Below are 20,912 nucleotides of genomic sequence, written 5' to 3' on the forward strand. Positions count from 1 at the left end.
AGAAGCAATGGGCTTAAACTGCAGCAAGGGAGGTCTAGGTTGGACATTAGGAAAAAGTTCCTAACTGTCAGGGTGGTTAAACACTGGAATAAATTGCCTAGGGAGGTTGTGGAATCTCCATCTCTGGAGATATTTAAGAGTAGGTTAGATAAATGTCTATCAGGGATGGTCTAGACAGTATTTGGTCCTGCCATGCGGGCAGGGGAATGGACTCGATGACCTCTCGAGGTCCCTTCCAGTCCTAGACTCTATGAATCTATGAATCTACTTCACTTATGAAGGAAAAGTAAAATGCACAACCACAAAATGGGAAATAACTGGCTAGGTGGTAGCACGGCTGGAAAAGATCTGGGGGTTATAATGGATCACTAACTGAATATGAGTCACCAACGTGATGCAGCTGCAAAAAAGGCTAATATGACTCGGGGGTATATTAACAGGAATGTTGTAAGTAAGACACAGGAGGTAGCTGTCCCACTCTATTTGGCACTGATGAGGCCTCCAGCTGCAGTACTGTGTCCAGTTCTGGGTGCCGCACTTTAGGAAAGATGTGGACAAATTGGAGCGAGTCCAGAGGAGAGCAACAAAAATAATAAAAGATTTCGAAAACCTGACCTAGGAGGAAAGGTTAAAAAACCCTAAGTTTTGGCTTGAGAAAAGAAGACCGAGAACGACCTGATAACAAGAGCTGTTACCAAGAGCACGGTGTTCAATTGTTCTCCATGTCCACTGAAGGCAGGACAATAAGTAACGGGCTTAATCCACAGCAAGGCAGATTTAGGTTCGATATCAGGAAAAACTTGCTAACTCTCAGGGTAGCTGAGCTACGGAACAGGAGGTTGTGGAGTCCCCATCATTGGAAGCTTTTGAAAACAAGTTGGACAAACCACCTGTCAGGGATGGGCTAGGTTTGCTTGGTCCTGTCACAGCACAGGGGGCTGGATTGGATGACTTCTCGAGGTCCCTGCCAGCCCTACATTGCTATGATCAGGGTATAAAGCACATGACTCCAGGAACCAGAGCTTTAAGAAAAACACCAAGTATTGCAAGAGTTGGCAACCCTGCAGCTGCTGTAATTGGGGAGTAGGACTTGTCTGTCTCCATTTTATTCTTCTTGTAGCCAATAAACCAAATTCACGTGTACCTGTGTAGAGCTGCCATTTAAGTCAATGGGAGCTGTATCTGACTATGGCAGGGCCGAATTTGGCATAAAGTGTACAGCAGATAAGGGCTGGCAGTGGTCTAGGAACATATTGGGGTGCTGGTAGCAAACAGGTTGGCTGATTGGTGGCACAGCCTCACCAGAATGCCAAGCAACACTAACCACAATGCCCTGAACCTCCACCTCATTTTCCTCACTGCAGGTCCCCAGGATTCCAGCATAAACTCTCTAGCTCTGTCTTGGGAGCATGCTGCAAACCCACTGAGAGGGGAAGATGGAGATCCGCCGTGGCAGGACTAGTCACCTATGGACGAAAGGCTTTCTCAAAGTGGAAGGTTTTGCAGCATTTCCTAAAGCTTCTGATGCCAGTTTAAGGCCTTGGTGCCAGTGATGGGCTAGGGGAGAAGCCTGCTACAGAGCAAAGGCCCACACAGCCTGCTTCTGTCCCCTTGGATCGCCTGCAGGACAATGGCCCCAGGTCACACAGCAGCGAGCTTGGTCAGTGTCTCTCACTGAGCAGCTGGTGCCTCAGGGCCACTCCCAGTCATCCAGGCAACAGGAGGCTGCTGCTGTCTCCTGAGCCACTGCCTGCCTGCTATTTCAGCCCCTTACTCCATGAGATGTGCCGGCATCTCCGCCCCAGCCCAAGCAAGATGTGGGGCTTTGGGGTGTACAGATACAATACAGATCCTGCCCCACTTCTGGAGTGGAACCAGAGAGCTACTGTGGGGCCTGTGCCTATAATGCACTGCTTTATTCTCACCCGCAGTTTCTCCTCAAGCTAGCGTCACCCACTGTGGCAGCCTTGGGGTTTCTGTACCAAGTTTCAGAAATGTGGACGTTTGAGCGGACGGAGGGTTTTGCAAACAGACTTGGGACAAGGCTTTGGTTCTTCCACCTTCTGGGCAGAGTGAAATTGAAGATCGGCGCACAGCACAAAACGACCCAGCTAAGTAGCAGAAGACAAAAAGTGTCTTAGCAAGTTTGCCCAGCCCTCCGGGAGCCCTGCAGAATTCCCTGGCACACGATGCCAAAACCAAGCCATGCTGTTGGCGTCTCTCTGACAGGAGTACCCAGCATTCCTGGCTCTGTCAGGGCATAGCTACGGGGGCTACAGGAGCACTCCGTGTGGTATATGGCAATGGCTGCCACAGGTGCCCTGCTGGGACTTCACCCCCACCCCCAGTGTGTTCAACAGGCAAAACGAAAAGGGAGAGTTTTAACCCCTGGCCTGCGTTTAACAGCTCCTAGGAGAAAGGAATCACAGGAATGAGAAGTGCCTCTTGCTGACAACGAAAGCAAGGGGAAAAGGAGAGGGGAAAACAGGCTCCTACCAGTGACATTCACAATTCAGAAACCCCTTCTAGACCCAACCCGCTACAGCCACTTCCGCCAAAGGAAAAAAAAGCAATAAAAACTAGGGTTGTCAAGCGATTAAAAAAATTAATCACGATTAATCGCTCAATTAATCGCACTGTTAAACAACGAGAGAATACCATTTATTTTAAATATTTTTGGATGTTTACTACATTTTCAAATATATTAATTTAAGTTACAACACAGAATACAAAGTGTACAGTTCTCACTTTATATTTATTTTTTATTACAAATATTTGCACTGTAAAAAACAAAAAAATTGTATTTTTCAATTCACCTCATACAAGTACTGTAAAGCAGGGGTCCCCAACTTGGTGCCCGTGGGCGCCATGGCGCCCGCTGGGGCATCCATGTGCGCCCGCCTACTGGCTGCCGGAAAAGCAGCCGCCGAAATGCCGCCGAGAAGCGGCAACGTCAAGAAGCGCCACTGCCAAAATGCCGCCAAATTTCGGCAGCAACACCTCTTGATGACGCTGCTTCACAGCGGCATTTTGGCGGTGACGCCTCTTGACGTTGCCGCTTCACGGCGGCATTTCGGCGGCTGCTTATCCGGCGGCCATGGTCCTCGGCGGCTAGTCGTCTGGCGCCCGCCCCACGGAAAAGGTTGGGGACCACTGCTGTAAAGCAATCGCTTTATCATGAAAGTTGAATTTACAAATGTAGAATTATGTACAAAAAAACTGCATTCAAAAATAAAATTATGTAAAACTTTAGAGCCTACAAGTCCACTCATTCCTACTTCTTGGTCAGCCAATCGCTGAGACAAACACGTTTACATTTATGGGAGATAATGCTGTCTGTTTCTTGTTTACAATGTTACCTGAAAGTGAGACCAGGCGTTCACATGGCACTGTTGTAGCCAGCATTGCAAGATATTTATGGGCCAGATGCGCTAAAGATTCATATGTCCCTTCATGCTTCAACCACCATTCCAGGGGACATGTTTCCATGCTGATGATGGGTTCTGCTTGATAATGATCAAAAGCAGAGCAGACCAATGCATGTTCACTTTCATCATCTGAGTCAGATGCCACCAGCAGAAGGTTGATTTTTTTTTTTTGGTAGTTTGGGTTCTGTAGTTTCCGCATCACAGTGTTGCTCTTTTAAGACTTCTGAAAGCATGCTCCACACCTCGTCCCTCTCAGATTTTGGACGGCATTTCAGATTCTTAAACCTTGGGTCGAGTGCTGTAGCTATTGTTAGAAATCGCACATCGGTATCTTCTTTGTGTTTTGTCAAATCTGCTGTAAAAGTGTTCTTAAAACGAACATGTGCTGGGTCATCATCCGAGATTGCTATAACATGAAATATAAGCAGAATGTGGGTAAAACAGAGCAGGAGACATACATTTCTCCCCCCAAGGAGTACAGCAGGGGTCGGCAACGTTTGGCACGCGGCTCACCAGAGTAAGCACCCTGGCGGGCCAGGCCAGTTTATTTACCTGCTGACGCGGCAGGTTCGGCCGATCGCGGCCCCCACTGGCCGCGGTTCGCCGTCCCGGGCCAATGGGGGCGGTGGGAAGTGGCGCGGGCGAAGGATGTGCTGGCCGCGGCTTCCTGCCGCCCCCATTGGCCCGGGACGGCAAACCGCGGCCAGTGGGGGCTGCGATCGGCCGAACCTGCCGCGTCAGCAGGTAAATAAACTGGCCCGGCCCGCCAGGGTGCTTATCCTGGCGAGCTGCGTGCCAAACGTTGCTGACCCCTGGAGTACAGTCACAAATTTAATTGACACATTTTTTTAACGAGCATCATCAGCATGGAAGTATGTCCTCTGGAATGGTGGCCAAAACATTAAGGGGCATACAAATGTTTAGCATGTCTGGCATGTAAATACCTTGCAATGCCAGCTACAAAAGTGCCATGCGAATGCCTGTTCTCACTTCCAGGTGACATTGTAAATAAGAAGTAGGCAGCAGTATCTCCCCTCAATATAAACAAATGTGTTTTCTTAGCGATTGGCAGAATAAAAAGTAGGACTGGGTAGACTTGTAGGCTCGAAAGTTTTACACTGTTTTGTTTTTGAGTTCAGTTATGTAACCAAAAAAAATCTGCATTTGTAAGTTACACTTTCATGATAAAGAGACTTCACTTCAGTACTTGTATGAGGTGAACTGAAAAATACTATTTCTTTTGTTTATAATTTTTACAGTGCATATATTTGTAATCTGTGTTGTAATTGAAATCAATATTGAAAATGTAAAAAAATCCAAAAATATGTAATAAATTTAAATTGGTATTCTATTGTTATAAGTGCGATTAACCACGATTAATTTTTTTAATCGTGATTAATTTTTTTGAGTTAATCACATGAATTAACTGTGATTAATTGACAGCCCTAATAAAAACCTATCCAAAGCAGAGCTCTGGCCCAGTAAAGGGAGATGTTCCAAAGACTGCAGGAGTTCACTAGGGACTTTCTTAGTGCTATTGATTTTACAGACACCATGGTGATGGGCAGCAGTATAAAATCTTAAAATAGTGAGAGAGAAAGAGAGGCAGAGCAGACAGTGCACACATAGACAGAGCTGAGTCACTGGCTTTTCCCCACATACTCTCTCCTTTCTAGAGACATGACCAAATTCCCTGAGTCCAGCTTTCTCCTCCTCCTCCTCCATGGAAGGGGATGCTGAAACCTAGAGTCTCCCAAACTTCACTGGTTCATGTCTTAAAAAGCTGATGGCTGAAGGACCACATGTACATGTCTCCTGTTTGTACACATTTTAGGCCTTGGTAGGCTTGCCTTAAGTATTCATGGACTCCTAGTAAAATAAGCTTAGAATTTGGCTGGTAGAGATCTGCCTGGGGAAATGAGAAAAGAATGGAGCTTGGCTGAGGACTCTGGGTGGGAGGATGGGAAGACGTGAGGTTTACAGCTGGTTAGGAATTTTTAAACTAACCACAGAGTCCCACCAGAGAATACCCACTTGCACTCGGGATGCAAGAGACCCTGTTTTGCCTGATAGGAAAATGGCCTATAGAAGCTTAGGAATGCAAGCGGAGGGCAAATTAGCCCTGAGTTTGCATATGATGTGGCAGTGACAAGTCGGTGGGCTAGACTACAACCACCACTCTCCTTTATCCGATTGATTGATTGGCGATCCCTCAATTCGAAGACGATCTCTACCACGGATTTACATATGGGTCCTGAGATGACTCATGAGTCAGATCCTGGAACCACAAATCCGCCTGCAGTAGGTGCAGACATTTCGTGGCAGGCCAGCGGCCTGCTGGGAGAAAGTGCTTTCTTTTTCCTTCCTTCTCTCTCTCTTTTCAGCTTTGAGGGCAAAGCGCTTCTCCTCGAAGCGGGCCACTGCCTGATGGAGGATATGGCGCCATTGGGGTCGGTTGGTGGCTTGCTCCTCCCAGCTTGTGATGTCCACATCAATTTTCTTAAGATACGCTTTCAGTGTGTCTTTGTAGCGTTTCCTCTGATCACCACGGGATCTCTGACCAGGGGTGAGCTGAGAGTAGAGGGCTTGTTTTGAGAGGCGAGAGTCTGGCATCCGCACATAGTGTCCAGCCCAGCGAAGTTGGTGCATGAGGATCATTGCTTCAGTGCTGGTGACATTGGCTTCAGCGAGGATGCTGGCGTTAGTGCGGCGATCTTGCCACTTGATGCGAAGGATTTTCCGGAGGCATCGTTCATGATACCTCTCCAGACTCTTGAGGTGCTGTCGATAGGTCACCCAGGTTTCGTATCCATAGGAGTGTAGGAACAACAATTGTCTTGTAGACCTGGATCTTGGTGTCCTGCCATAAGTCACGGCCCATGAAAATGCATCGGAGCAATTTCCCAAAGGAAACACTTGTGCACTGGGTCCGGTGCTGGATCTCACTCTCGATTTTTGCATGCTGAGAAAGTTGGCTACCGAGGTAGCAAAACTGCTCAACTGTCTCCAAAGTCTGACCCTCAATGGTGATTTGTGGTGGGTCATGTGCAAGGCCTGAAGCAGGTTGATAAAGCACTTTAGTCTTTTCAATATTGAGTCAGAGTCCTAGGCTTTGGTAAGCTTAGGGTGACCAGATGTCCCGATTTTATAGGGACAGTCCCAACATTTGGGGCTTTTTCTTATATAGGTGCCTACCCCCGTCCTGATTTTTCACACTTGCTATCTGGTCAACCTAGGTAAGCTTGTGCAAAAAAATCTAGTATGGACTGAAGGTCATTCTGTGTGCGCAAGGATGACACAATCATCAGCATACTGAAGATCAGTAATGGACGCCCTGAAGACTTTAGATTTCAAGTGGAGACGTCGAAGATTAAAGAGCCGCCCATCCATTCGATATTGAATGTCAACTCCATTACGGAGATCTCCTCTATCCACTGCTTTCCTAAATTACAATGTAGCCAGGGCAATACTAAGAGCCGCTTCTAGTTAAGAAATATTTGGTTTTACCTAGATTTTTATTTGTTAAATACCATTTCCTGACTTCAGAATAGTATTTGTGTGACTGCTAGTCCCAAACTTGCAGACTTTCTGTCCCGACCCCACCGTCTGCCTCTGTTCAAACAGCCCCATGGACGTTTCCAATTGACAGGTTCCTTTTCCTAGCCAAACGACCCTTAAAAGATGCCATACACTCAAGTATCTGAAAAAGCTTCATACTTGGTTTTACTGAAAAACAGCAATGATCTCAGGATTGTGACATATTTAGTGGTGGCCACAAGCACAGCACAACGAATCCCGAGCTCAGAGCCTTCAAACTGGCTTTTTGAAATACTGCTTCTGAATCACTGTCAAAAAATCAAATTAATTTCCCACTTGCCCTTCCCCCACTCCCAACCTCCTCCCCCCCCCCCCCCCCAGGCAATGCTTCCTACTTACAAAACAACCTATTTCCCCATTATAATCCCTCAACACTCTCCATAACCCCAGCCTGGGAAGCTTGTCAATTAATTCTTGTGAAATGATTTCAAACATCACTTCAGAGACTTTCCTTTTGTCAACCTTGTAGTCTTCAAATGTTCTCTATAACATGAAAAGAAAGTACAATGAAGGGGCTTCTACAGGTAGAATTATTCAAGATGTGTAACACTCATAAATCTTTTAGCACACATTCCAAATAAGGGCCTCTTTTATCTTAAGAAAAGCATTAAAAAAGTCAGCCATGTAAAAAACGGAACTCTGGGTACACTGCGCACTGATTCCAACTGCCTCTGGAGAAGGGCCTCACCTCATCTCTAACTCTAATCTGTAATTCTACCCCAGTCCAATTCACTGGTGTCACATTCCATCCACTAAGGTCCAGAGGAAGGTCAGCAGCACAGAAAAACAGCTGATAAAAACAGCTGCACTCAGATTTACCTCTTGTACTGGAAACGTGTGGCTAAATACCTCACCTCATCAGCTGAGTGCACTGTGGCAGCCATGTCACAGCCTTGCAGTTAGTGGAGGAGAGTGGGAAATGGTCTTTAGATGGATTGTGAGGAAATGGCCAATACCTACTAAGATAAAGGGATGAAGATCTGCAGGCCTTAAATTTTCCACAAGAGATGCCTCAGGCACCAGTATCTTTTTATCAGTTTCTCCCTAAATGAATGGAACAGCCCCTGGGTTTCCTGAAAGCAGGCTTTCCCCCTCAAGTGGCAGAAAATCCCACTTGGGCAGAGGCCTGACTGATCCATGGCAGGTCACTCGTAATGACAATGAGCAGCCATTGAACTGAACAGGGGTCTCCCACATCGCAGGTGAGGGCCCTAACACTGACTTAAAACTTAAAAGGGTGGCACCACCACTTTCTGTCCCTCCTCTTCCTGCGGACAGTTTTGGGGATCCTTTGCTTGCTTTTGTCAAAATGACTGAAAGTTGAACTGAAATGTGGTGGGTCGAAGGGAAATGTTTCATTGACATTCCCAGACAATTTCAATTCAAAACATTTTTCAAATTCACCAAAAAGCCTCAAAAAAGTTGTTTTTAGTTTCACCCAAAATGATTTTTTCAATTTTTCAAACCTTCCAAAGAATCAAAAAAATCCATTAATCGCCCAGCTTTAGTATGCACTATTCCTCACTAGTGCACGAGTGGCTACTACAGCTAGTGTGGGGGTGGGGCTGGGGTGGGGAATGCCGACGGAGCAAATTTTCATGATCAAAAGCCAACAAAAGCTTCACCTGTGAGCCCTTTTGATGGGAACACTTCCTGCTCATGCCCTCTGGACAGCCCATTGGGTATAAGCATGGAAAACATTCTAGCTGAGCTGACTGCTGAAAATGCTGGCACCCAGAAGGCAGCACCCAAGAGAGGTGTAACAGAGGTGGCAATCTCTTGCAATAATCTTGAAAAACCAAATTGAATTATGTTGAAGTGTCTTCGGAGTCCATTGTATTCAATGCAAAGGCTGTGTATTATTGCAGGATTGCATGTAACCTCGCTAGGGGGAGATGTGATGCAAACCCAGGGAAGTGTTAGGAACTTCAAAGGACTGTACTGAACAATGTGCTAGACAAGGATGGACTTTTGGAACAAACCATGTTGAGTGGTTTGTCCTGGGAATCTCTAGGGGGAGATGAATGCAAATTCCCCACCTCCAGTTATGCAGAAACCAAGCCTTTTGCAGCCACACGCTGAGGAGAGGGTCTTTGTCTGCTGATTACCTGTTCCTTGAGACTGGATATCAAATGCAAAAGCTGTTGAAAGGAGAGACTGAATAACTCATGGGGATGTGAGAGTTCTGAGCTAAGATAATTATGAACTTGTAACTACAGAAAACCCCCTGGGTGGGTTTTTGAAGGACCGACCCCTACCAGAGCCCTTGCTGGAGTTGGAAGGTGATCTCTGGTAACTTATTAGCATGCATGTAGGTTCTTTTGTTGTTTTTAATGTGTTTTCTCTGTCATGCCTTCACCTTAAGAATAAATGTGCTTGCTTAGAAAGGGCTGCACAGCCCTTATAACTGCAGGCAATCACATTGTTCATAGCCTTTGAAGAGAAAGCCAAGTGCAGACGCTGGCCTGTTAAGGCTGTCTGGTTTGCTGGGGATATCACAGTGTATGCAAGAAACTGTGCACCTAGAAAAACCCTGGTCAGCGGGGTGAGAGACATGGGTCCCCCCCTAAGAGAGGGGACAACTCAGGAGGCTGGTGCCTAGAGTGGGTGCCCTCGAGGGATCACAGAGGGGAAATGCAGGTGTAGTTGTCCTGAACAGAGACATGAGGTACTCCATTCTGCCCACTGGGTCCCAGCTATTCCCTATGCACCGATTCCCTCCACAAAGCACTCTCCGGGATAATTCCAATCGAAGAAGTTCAGAGAACCCTGCATATGGCAGCAGTTCTAAGGCCAGTGTCGGCCCATGCTAATCTTGGAGCAGGGGTGGGCAAACTTTTTGGCCCGAGGGCCACATTGGGATTGCAAAACTGTATGGAGGGCCAGGTAGGGAAGGCTGTGCCTCCCCAAACAGCCTGGCCCCTGCCCCCTATCCGCCCCTCCCACTTCCCACCCCCTGACTGTCCCCCTCGGAACCGCTGACCCATCCAACACCCCTGCTCCTTGTCCCCTGACCGCCCCCTCCCGGGACCCCCTGCCCCTAACCACCCTCCAGGACCCCACCCTCATCCAATCCCCCCGCTCCCTGACTACCCTGCCCCCTGACAGGCCCCCGGGATTCTCATGCTTATCCAACCCCTCCCTCCCCCCGTTCCCCATCCTCTGACCGCCCCCGCCCCAGAACCTCTGCCCCATCCAACCACCCCCTGTTCCCTGACTGCCCCCCGGTACTTCCTGCCCCTTATCCAACCCCCAGGCCCCAGGCCCCTTACCATGCCACTCAGAGCAGCATGTCTGGCAGCCGCGTCGCCCGGCTGGAGCCAGTCATGCTGCCGCACTGCCCTGCAGAAGCGCGCAACCCCGGCGCCCAGAGTGCTGCCTGCGCGGCAGCAGTAGGGGGGGGGGACAGCGGGGGAGGGGCCGGGAGCTAGCCTCCCCGGCCAGGAGCTGAGGGGCCAGGCATGATGGTCCCGCGGGCCGGATGTGGTCTGAGGCTGACTTTTGGTTGGGGTGGCTTAGTGGGAGCAGCAGAAATGCTTCAAGCTCATGAACATTTGGGTGTGCACGTCATTAAGCACTTCCCATTGCACCACAGTGCTATTCACAAGTATTTATGCACTAAATGTAACTTGAGAGCAGATGCAGTTGTCTACACTTAACGTATCACACAGTGAAAAGCTTTCAGCACAGAGACTTATGTGTAGAGTGCTGTATGCAAAACATTTCATCACATGTATGGTATCCAGCCCTCTCCCTTTCTGTGCTGCCACTGACTTCCTCAGATAATGTGTGATGCTGATTGTCTGCAGTTCCTACCGCAGACTGGGGCTAATGCCTGCCGGGGCCTGGGAAACTTCACAGGACTTGGAGAGGAAAAGTTGTGGTGAATTCTCCATCCGTGGCAATCTTTAAATCAAGAATGTTTTTTTTTCTAACAGATCTACTCTAGGAATTATTTTGGGGACGTTCTGTTTAGTCTGATCTCCTGTATAGTACAGGCCAATCACAATGGGCCCTTCTATCAATAACTGACTTTAGGAACCTCTACAAATGAGGTACACTAGTTTTTCTGTACATATTAACGTCACTGTACATTACAGGGTCTGTAATGTAGCTAGGAGCAAGTGATTTCCCCTTTGGAGAGCTGGGGAATACCCCTTTCCAATGCTATGACGCTCCCATTTCTTGCCTTCCTGGATAATTCCTAGACCGCAAGGCCAGAAGGGACCACTGTGATCAGCTAGTCTGACCTTCTGATAGCACAGGCCAGAGAATGTCCCTGAAATAATTCCTGTTTGAAGTATAGAATTGTGATGCATACTCTGCCCCTTAAGGGTAGTACTACCTAGCGGTCAGCCCACCTTACAAGCTGGCATGGCTCTTTAAGAGTTCAAAGGTCCTATCATAGATACAAGGACCTGAGAGATCCTGAGAGAGGGGATGTGGTCCTGGGAGTAAGGAGTGTTCAGGAGGAAATCCTGATACTGATTCTTTAAGGATCCAGAGCCTTGCAGGGAGGGTGGGGCAAGCTCCCCCTGTCCCCAACCAACTGGGGCTGAGCTAAGAAAAGGGAACCAGCATAAATGCGGCCTCCCTCCTCACACCAGAAGTAGGTGGCTCTGCTGCCGCCAGACCCTTTGACCTGAGGCCTAAGTGGGGCCAGCTCAGGGAGAAGCTAGCTAAGGTCCTACAGTGGGCTGAATTGCAACCCAGCTCCAAGAGGAGAGCTGGGGACTTCTGGTAAGGAGAGGGACAATGACTGTTTGAACTATCCAGCTCCCGGAGGAGGGCGGGGGCTCCTGCCAAAAGGAGAGACATAGGGTATGCCTACACTGCAAATAGAGTCCCGCAACTGGCCCATGCCGGTTGACTCAGGCTCGCGAGGCTCGGGGTTCAGAGCTGTTTCATTTTGCAGTGTAGATGTTCTGGCTTCAGCTGCAGCCTGAGCTCTGGGACCCAGCAAGGTGGGAGGGTCCCAGAGCTTTGGCTGCGCCCCAAGCCCAAACATCTGCACTGCAATGAAAGCCCCTAGCCCAAATCAGCTGGCCCGGGCCAGCCGTGGGTGTCTAACTGCAGTGCAGGCACACCCAGAGAGACAGAGATAACTCTGGGGGCACTGGGAACAAACCGCCTTTTGTTCATTTGGGACTTTTTGTTACAGACTCTTCGGTAGGAAGTTTTATAATAAACCAGCCCCCAGAATGGTATCATTCAGTCATGTGTCAAGAGGGCCTAAAGTGGAATTACTGGCTTTCTGAAAAGGGAAACTGAGGCAGGGAGCACCTGCAATGCCACACTAACTAAGCAGGTGGTGCTACAGGGCAGTCTCACCTACGACAAGCATACATTTTAGAAAAACATCCAATTTTGACCTAAAAATGGTCAGTGATGGAGATTCCACCACGATCCTTGGTAAACTGTTCCAGTGATTAATTACCCTCACTGTTTAAAATTTGCACATTACAGCCAGTCTGAATTTGTCTATCTTCAAAATCCAATGGCTGCAAGGTGGTTATATCTTTGTCTGCTACACTGAAGAGCCCCTTTATCCCCCCCCATTGCCCATGAGATCCTGGCTCTTAACCTTGTTACTGGTCCAGCAGTGGAAAATTGCCAATCCTGAGCCTAAGGCCAGTGTAATATCTGGAGGATAGCAGGAGACAGTCTGGAGAATGAGGCTAGGTCCTGCAGAAATAATAGTACGTGTTACCACATAGCTGAAGGCTACCGTAACTTTGGCTTTTGTGACTTCGGAGTGATTTACTTTGCAACCTTAATGTTCTCAAAATACTGCTTCTTGTGTAGAATTCTATAGTGTTGTGGGATTTTGGGGGGAGGGGAGAGTGGCAGGGGGCTTGGGTGATTAAGGTACCTTCACTATTTGCCTGCACAATCTGGCTAGGCCTAACCAAAACAACTAGAATACAGCCAGGGTTGTTTAACATAGCACAAAGATATTATGCACCATGTACATACTGCAGGCTCCCATCCATTAACAGTGAAAAGTTTATTTAGATAAATTTGATTTGTCACTTTATTTTCCCCCAATTTCCATAACTGACAATTCTATGGAGGATTTTTGTTGTCTACAGAGCAGGGATAGACAGCCGAATTGCTCCAGGGCTCAGCAGTCAGCCTCTTTCCCCCACCCACTGGCGCTGCCTTATGGACACTCCCAAAGCTGTAACAATACTAATTAGATTGTTAAATATTGAATCAGTTTCACTACAATATGTCATAAGGGATTTTTGATTGAAACTATTTATCTGTATAGTACAGCTGAACAAGTCATTTACAACTTGTAATTTATTCGATAAATTTCACCTTTTTTCCAGGTAGGAATTGTCCAGGGACAGATTTGGAATAATAAGTGATTTAAGAATTTCACAGTTATTTGCAATTTTTTCAGCAAATAATTCTTGGTCTTCAGATTGATTGCATTATTTGCAATTGGAACATACACATAATTTGAAATTCACACTGTAACTAACTTAACAGTGCAAATTTCTAATAGCATACACAATTGTGATATTTGTAGTTCAAAATTTGCACTGGGTTGGTAAATTACACAACTCATCCAATCGGCACAGAAATAATAGATCACATGATTTATGTAACTATCCGAACACTGCACCAAATAATTTTATAATTGAATATGCAATTCAGAATTTGCTTTTGGCAAATATTTGAGCATTCGAACTAAACATTTGCTTTTCTTGAGCCTGCCCACTAGCAAAGCTCAAGTACTTGGACACTTGCAGAAAACAAAAGCGCCAAAGCATGTGTGTTTGGGCTCATGCACACATACTCACAATAGACATTTTTCAGTGTGTACATCTACTCTCAGTTCCATTGGATGAACTGCCAGACACAAATACCAGTAAAAATAAAAATGAATTGGTAAGACAAGCGTCTTCTTTCTCCTGCTTTCCTATGTCTGACAGTCCTGCTGGGAGGTCTGTGTAACAGCACTATCCAGGTAGGGCAAACATTTATATGTGTTTCAGAAACAAAAGTAAGTGAAGAGATCATTAGATTCCTGACTGCTGTCCCTATCTCCCAGCTGCTGCATCTGCAGAGAAAAGGGCATCTATCTTGTCATGCCAGTAAATGTGGCTGGACCAGGCCATCACCTTGGTGATCTTGATCCAGTAGCAGCAGCTGCAGAAGCAGCCAAAGCAGACACTGCAGCACTGGGGGGAGGGGATAAAACAGGGTCCAGAGCCAGGGCCACCCCTCCCTACCAAGCTAGAAATGGGCAGGGGAGACACCCCGCCCCCGCAGCACTCTGGGGACACTAGAACAAGGTGGAGCCTCCCCTCCCCCTGCCATGTGACCTTAGGGAAAGTCCGCAGAGAAGATCCATTCTGGTCAGCAGAAGCAGCCAAAAGCAGGGACCTCCAGAGACCTCCCTCTTCACAGTCTCTTCACTTCAGCTTCACCCCACATCCACTCCCCCTTCGCTCTCTTTTCACCTCCCCCATCTCTTCACTCTTCTTCCCACTTAGCTGATCGCCTCCTAACTAAACCCACCTAAAACTGCTTGCTGCCATCCCGTTGTTCGATCGGCTGGGATGTTCTCCCCCTCCCCCACCCTGCGTTTGGCTGGTCTAATTAGATTGTCAGCTCTTGAGGGCAGAGACCCTCTACAGCTCCGTTTATGCACTGACCAGCACAATGGGGCCCCCTTCTTGGCTGGTACTTAGGCACTACCCTAATAATCAGGATGGAGAAGAAGCATGCAGTCTTTCCACATAGGATATTGCTATTGATACCAGGGTCTTGCCTTTTGAGCTTCTGAACTGTATGTTTTATCCACCTGCACAATGAAGATTAGGAGCTTCCTTCCCTCCAATGCTTTGGCAGTAGGGTACAAAAAGGGACCTTGATTTTCTGTAGCTTTATCGTGTCCTATAAATACATTTTAAATGCTCCCTGCAATTCCTGTTTGTGCCACTCCATCTCTCTAGGTTTTCAAAGCATCTTCACCATCCAGTGCTTTAAACATCTCCTCCGAGTGCTGCTTGGAGATGAAGGATGACATGGTTTCCCCGCTCAAGAGAATCTTGGCTCACTCTGACAAACACCCTTCCCCTTTCCTCCCCCTGCCTGGGAGAAGAAGTCCACGTTCACATGGGCCTTCCGTGGCCAGTGCAGCACACGGAATGAGTTACCAAGGAAAAGGGGTTCCCTGAAAGGAAATATCTTAAGGCGTCGACCGCCCACTTAACAGCGAAGGCCTCCCGCTCTATTGTGGAATTGCGGGTCTCCCGGGGGAACAGCTTGCAGCTGAGATACAGGATGGGGTGCTCCTCCCCCTCTAGCTCTTGCAACAGCACTGCTCCCAGCCTTATCTCCGAAGCGTCCATCTGGAGGGTGAAAGGCTTTGTGAAGTCGGGCTGGGACAGCATCGGCACCTGGAAGGCAGCCTCACAGTCTTTTGACCACTGGACTTTCCGTGGCTGGGAGCTCTTCATCAAGTCTGTCAGTGGGGTGGCAAGCGTGGCGAAGTTGGGTACAAACCGACAGCAATACCCTGCCAGTCCTAAGAATTGCTGTACTTGCTTCTTTGTCATGGGGGTGTGGTAGTCCCATAAGGCCTGCACCTTGTCTATTAAGGGGCGTAGCTTTCCCCTACCCACGGTGTAGTCCACATACGTCACCTCCTGCTGTCCCAAGTGACACTTGGCCAAGTTCACGGTGAGGCCTGCATCTCCCAGGGCTCGTAGCATGCTGGCGAGGTGCTGGAGATGTTCCTCCCAGCCGGTGCTATAGATGACAATATCGTCGATGTACATGGCGGCGTACGAATTGTGGGGACTCAATATTTGCCACTGGAAAGTGGCCACTGGAAAGTGGTGGTGGCCCCATGCAAACCAAAAGGCATCATGGTGAACTGGTAGAGGCCAAATGGTGTAGGAAAGGCCGTCTTCTCTCTGGAGGCTGGTGTCAAAGGGATCTGCCAATATCCCTTAGTTAGATCTAAGCTGGAGATAAATTATGCATTGCCCAGCTGCTCAAGCAGTTTGTCCACCTGGGGCATGAGGTGGACGTCAAACTGAGATACCATTCACCTTCCTGAAGTCAATGCAGAACCTGACTGGGCTCCTCAACCACTCCCAGGGCCAGCATCATCTCTAGTTCCTTCTGCACCCCCCGCCCCATCTTCTTGGGGAGCGGGCGGTGGTTCTCTCTCACTTTCTGGCTGGGGATGGTGTCATTGCGATGGCTCATCATTCGTTTTCCCTGGCTGGGCAGACAAGACGGTGGGGAAGGAAGATACTAGCCGTCGTACCTGCTCCTGCTGTTCGATATCGAGCTCCTGGCCGATTGCCACCAGCCCTGGCTCAGCGGGAACGTCAGCCAGCAGCCCCAACTCGGGCTCCGGGTAGTACGGGGCAATCATCAGGCCCTCCCATTCCTTCCAGGCCTTGAGGAGGGTCACGTGGTAAACCCGTGCATCTCTCCGACACCCCTGTAGCCGTATTTCGTAATCGACAGGGCCTACCCATCTGGTTACCTCGAAGGGGCCCTGCCACTTGGCCAGCAGCTTAGACTCCGAGGAGGGTAATAACAACAGGACTTGGTCTCTGGGCTCGAAGGTCCTCATCTTTGTTCCCCTGTTGTACTGGTTCTCTTGAGCGCTTTGGGCCCGCAACAGGTTCTCCTGTGCCATGGTACACAGCTCCTGGCGTCCTTCCCGCAGCACGTACTGGACAGAACCCCTGATCTGGGTCTCCTGTTCTTCCCAAGTCTCTCTCAGGAGGTCCAGGATTCCCCGGGGCTGCCTCCCATAGAGGAGTTCAAATGGGGAGAACCCAGTGGATGCCTGTGGAACCTCTCATATGGCGAAGAGTAGTGTGGGCAGCAACTTATCCCAGTGCCAGGGATTGTCCTCCATGAACTTCCTCAGAATCAACTTCAGGGTCCCATTAAATTGCTCCACTAACCCATCCGTCTGGGGGCGGTAGACCGAGGATTTGAGGGCGTGGATATTTAGCAGGCAGCATAGCTCCACCATCAGCCTGGATGTTACATTAGTTCCCTGGTCTGTTAGTATCTCGAGCGGTAGTCCAACTCTAGTGAAGATCTGCAGAAGTTTGTTAGCGATAGCGGGGTCAGTGGCGGCCCACAAAGGTACAGCCTCCTGGTACCACGTCACGTAGTCGACCACAATGAGGATATACTTGTGGCCCATGCTGCTCTTCTCCAGGGGCCCCACGAAGTACAGGCCAATATGCTCGAAGGGGATCCCAACCATGGGTAAGGGCACAAGGGGGGCCCTTGGTACCCCCTTCGGGCTGGCCTCTGGACACTCGGGGCAAGAGGTGCAGTAGTCTCGCACTTCTTGGTGTATACCAAGCCAAAAGAATCTTTGGGCCACCCACTGCAGCGCTTTCTCCCTCCCCAGGTGCCCAGCCCAGGGTACCGAGTGGGCCAGGTGGAGCAAGCCTCGCCGGAACCGCCGTGGGGCCAGCAGTTAGAATCATAGAATCACAGAATATCAGGGTTGGACGGGACCTCAGGAGGTCATCTAGTCCAACCCCCTGCTCAAAGCAGGACCAATTCCCAACTAAATCATCCCAGCCAGGGCTTTGTCAAGCCTGACCTTAAAAACCTCTAAGGAAGGAGATTCCACCACCTCCCTAGGTAACCCATTCCAGTGCTTCACCACCCTCCTAGTGAAAAAGTTTTTCCTAATATCCAACCTAAACCTCCCCCACTGCAACTTGAGACCATTATTCCTTGTTCTGTCATCTGGTACCACTGAGAACAGTCTAGATCCATCCTCTTTGGAACCCCCTTTCAGGTAGTTGAAAGCAGCTATCAAATCCCCCCTCATTCTTCTCTTCTGCAGACTAAACAATCCCAGTTCCCTCAGCCTCTCCTCATAAGTCAGGTGCTCCAGACCCCTAATCATTTTTGTTGCCCTCCGCTGGACTCTTTCTAATTTTTCCACATCCTTCTTGTAGTGTGGGGCCCAAAACTGGACACAGTACTCCAGATGAGGCCTCACCAATGTCGAATAGAGGGGAATGATCACGTCCCTCGATCTGCTGGCAATGCCCTTACTTATACAGCCCAAAATGTCGTTAGCCTTCTTGGCAACAAGGGCACACTGTCGACTCATATTCAGCTTCTCGTCCACTGGAACCCCTAGGTCCTTTTCTGCAGAACTGCTACCTAGCCATTCGGTCCCTAGTCTGTAGCTGTGCATGGGATTCTTCTGTCCTAAGTGCAGGACTCTGCACTTGTCCTTGTTGAACCTCATCAGGTTTCTTTTGGCCCAATCCTCTAATTTGTCTAGGTCCCTCTGTATCCTATCCCTACCCTCCAGCGTATCTAACCACTCCTCCCAGTTTAGTGTCATCTGCAAACTTGCTGAGAGTGCAGTCCACGCCATCCTCCAGATCATTAATGAAGATATTGAACAAAACCGGCCTCAGGACCGACCTTTGGGGCACTCCGCTTGAAACCGGCTGCCAACTAGACATGGAGCCATTGATCACTACCCATTGAGCCCGACGATCTAGCCAGCTTTCTATCCACCTTACAGTCCATTCATCCAGCCCATACTTCTTTAACTTGGTGGCAAGAATACTGTGGGAGACCGTATCAAAAGCTTTGCTAAAGTCAAGGAATAACACATCCACTGCTTTCCCCTCATCCACAGAGCCAGTTATCTCCTCATAGAAGGCAATTAGGTTAGTCAGGCATGACTTGCCCTTGGTAAATCCATGCTGACTGTTCCTGATCACTTTCCTCTCCTCTAAGTGCTTCAGAATTGATTGATTAGCGCAGGTCTTCCTTTGTCTGCAGGTCCTGGACCAACCGGTAGAGAAGATCATTGCAGATCTCAAACCGAGGTCCTTGGGGAAGGTGCTGAGGTTGATCTTCCTTCCGGGTGGGACCCGCCGCCTGCTGCCAGGCCCGGCCGATGGTTGGGTCTCCCCTTTGCTCTTCTAGGAAGTTCCCGTCAATATCCAGCCATCCTTGCATTTTTCTTGTCAGAGCTTCAACGAGGGGGCAGCCTGCCTCTGGTGTCCCAGGATTTCCCGAAGGTCCTTCTGTGGGGTTGTCTGGCCTTGGAAGGCCCAGCAACCCTCTCCTCGCAGGGTGTGCCTCCCTAGCTCCCGAGGGGTGTGCGCGCCACTCCTGAAGGAGACCAGCAAAACCCTGCCAGTTGCGCCCCAGGATCACCAGGTAGGCTAACTTTGGGCCACCCAAACTAGGCACAGTCCTTCCTGATGGGCAGTCTCGAGTCGCACTCAGATGGTTGGGTACAGTTTCACATCCCCATGAATGCATTGCAGACGTATGGGTGCCCCAGCCAGGCCGGTGGTCTCGACCAGGCTGGCACATATGATTGTTTGGCTGCATCCTGAGTCCACCAGGCCCGTTGTTGGCATCCCATCCACCCGAACAGGAACCAAGATCTTTCCGGGCGTGGTGACCGGCCACCCAAACCTACCCGTAATTGCAGTGCATGTAAGGGCATTCTCTCTGGAAGTGCCCTTCCTGTCCACACTCATAACATCGGTCACAATTTCCCCTTGTGAGCGGGGTGGCCTGGGGTGAGTCATCTTTGCCCCGGGTAGAGGTTGCCCTGATTGGGTCCCTTGCACTGGGCTCTGTTGTGGGTGCCAGCAGCCTGGCACAGAGGCGGGGGTTCCCCCCTTTGGTCTTGCAAGGCCACTGACCTGGCCGTCAGTCTCAATCTCCTGGGGTCACCGATTTATGGCCCGATCGCTCCGCTCCCTCAGCAGCCATGTAGTCCTCTGTCAGGGAGACCGCTTCGGCGAGGGTTGCCGGGCAATGCCATTGCACCCACTCCTTCCCCCAAGCAGGCAGGATCCGAGTGAATTGTTCCAGGGCCACAGCTTCTGCCACTTGGACCCCGGTCCGATGTTCCGGTTCCAGCCACCACCAACACTAATCCTGGATTCGCTGTGCCACAGCTCTGGGTCTGGCCCTGGCGGGTACCACTCACGGTGGAGTCGCTGTCGGTATGTTTCAGGGTTGATGCCCATTTGGTCCAGGATGGCTGCCTTTACTTTAGAATATTCTCACGCCTCGTGGGGGTCGAGGTTCCGGTATGCCGTCTGCGCTGGGTCAGTTAAGTAAGGGGCTAGGAGTGTGGCCCATTATTCGGGTGGCCACTGGGCGGCAGTGGCAACCTGCTCAAATGTCATGAGGAACGCCTCGGGGTCATCACTGGGTCCCATCTTTGTCCGGCGTACCAGAATACCCGTCAGGCCACCCCAAGCCTCGGACCCGGCCAGAGTAGGGGAAGGGTCTTTAGGGGGTCGCAACAATGATGCCATCTGTTGGACTAGTCGTTTCTGCTGCGCCTGTTGCTGGGTGGCCAACTCCCGCATCAGCTGTTGCTGCTGCTCCTGCTGCTGTGCCACTGAAGCTGTTGATGTGAGGTGAGCTGCTGGAGCAGCTGCACCCGCTGCTGCTGCGCAGCCTGTTGCTGCTGGCTCTCTAGCAGCCATTTCATAAGCTTTTTGGTCTCCATCTCGCAGGTCCCGACCGATGCCCGCGTTCTCCACCAGTTGTCGCGGGGCTGATACACCTTGTCACCCTGTGAGGACAGGGGAGAGGTACGTCACAGCCCCGCGATCGAGTCTGAAGGGCTGCTCCATGTCTTGGGGCTGCGTGGCTTTGAGGTCTTAGTCCTTAATATGACTCTTGTTCTCAGGGCAGTGCAGCCTAGCAGCCAAAGTCCATAATACTGGTGAGTGGGGCCACCATCCCAGGGTGGGTAGTGGCCAGGAAGGGGGGAACCGGGCCACCTTCTCCACCGGGCCCCAACCCAGGGCCCTATCGGTGGTGGGGTTGCCCACCAGCTCGGTGGGTCTCCTACCAAAACATGCTGAACCG

This window comes from Emys orbicularis, chromosome 15 (assembly GCF_028017835.1).
Source record: "Emys orbicularis isolate rEmyOrb1 chromosome 15, rEmyOrb1.hap1, whole genome shotgun sequence".
NCBI lineage: Eukaryota > Metazoa > Chordata > Testudines > Emydidae > Emys > Emys orbicularis.